A 1,566-nucleotide genomic window follows, 5' to 3' on the forward strand; every position below is an offset into this window, starting at 1 on the left:
TGGAAAAAAGACGAGGCTCCCGGGCGGGGGGGGGGGGAGCAGGCTGCGGCGACATTTTTGTTTTGAAGTCAAATCAGGACAAACGTGAAAACATTACTTATATAGTTTTAAATATCCAAAAACTGTCTTCTGGAAATATATAACACTTTTTTTTTTTTACAATTTAGAAGAGCTTCTAAAACAGATATGTATATTTAACTTTGCAGATATTTTGAACAGCACATTGAATTATCAGACAGAGAAAACATTAGTAATGTTAAAACCCATGTTTGTTGTTCAAATGTAATATAAACACAAATTAGACTTGTTCAGCTGAAGAGGCGATGATTGCGCAGTGTGGTTTGAAATAGAAGCAGCTTGTTTATCTGTTCCGTAAGAGTGAAAGTAATGCAGGCTAATAAATAACACAGTCTTGTAATTAATGAGTGATTTTTAATCAGTAAAAGGTCATAAGCATGACTGGATATTTACGTCTTGATATCTATTTAGCCAAATGTTAGATCCTTTTATATAGGCCTACAATTTTAAACAATTTTGAATTTGTCATGTAAATCATTTGAAATATTTTTATGTTGTCAAGCCTACGTAGTGATTCGTGTAAGATACACACCATAGGCTGTAGGAGGTACATTTACCATGTAGTACCATTATCCTTTTAACGTCACATGTCAGCATTGAAAAAGAGGATCTCAAACAATAATAGAGGGATTACTGATATTACACGATTAAAAATGAGCGTGCGTATTAAAAAGCATTTGAAGTCATAAGCTGTATTCATAACATTAAGTGTGGTATCGCTCCACTGAAGTGCTATAATGTATTAGAAGGTATCTGGCAGAGTATAAGCCATATGAACACTATTCTAATCTTTTGGCTAAATGAAGAGACATGCATCCAGGCTAACATTATCTTGCCGTGATAGTTTTATCATCATGAGTGGAGTGGAGATAAACATTTAGGATGATTGGAGCAACCTGGATCCCCCACGTCACTCATTCACAGACTTCCTCTGCCATCAGACTGAAATACATCTGGGTCAAAGCTTAGCGACATTTTACATTTCTACAAAAACCTATAGCCTATTTTATTTTAATATATAATAGATTGGTTATGAGTGCAGACTCACAGGGCTTTAGAAGATAGATAAACCCGTGCAGCAGAGAAGACAAATGATAAATGTAGAGCTACCAAATGACCAAAACCAGAATACAAACAAAATAGCTGCAGGCTGTTGGTGTAAAATGTTTTTAAACTGCTTTTATAATAAAAAAACCCCCCACTAAGTTGGATTTAAAGAATTTTGTCTGTAATGATATGCACGTACTTAAAATCCCAGATTGCTGACTTACGCGTTGGTCAGGTCTACGTTTGCAGCAGAAAAACCCATTACATTACCCATTTCTTCCAACATTTGGGAGTCTAAATAGTGCTGATGTTTTGTCCCCTGAAAGCTGGCTATTTGATAAAAGCATGCATGCATGGCTGGGGCCGGCAGGGGGAAAGAAAGGCGAGTCTGAACCCTATTTTGCAGGAGGAGGAGGGAAAGGGGGACATTCTCAGGTCTAA

The 1,566-nt window shown here is 36.7% G+C and overlaps 1 protein-coding gene across 1 annotated transcript in view; it reads left to right on the forward strand.

Annotated features, from left to right (window-relative positions):
• Nucleotides 1-1,566, forward strand: part of six3a (SIX homeobox 3a) — a 4,902-nt gene that overhangs the window by 1,938 nt on the left and 1,398 nt on the right. The window lies entirely within an intron of this gene.

Source organism: Monopterus albus, unplaced genomic scaffold (assembly GCF_001952655.1).
Source record: "Monopterus albus unplaced genomic scaffold, M_albus_1.0 scaffold3.1, whole genome shotgun sequence".
Taxonomy (NCBI): Eukaryota; Metazoa; Chordata; class Actinopteri; order Synbranchiformes; family Synbranchidae; genus Monopterus; species Monopterus albus.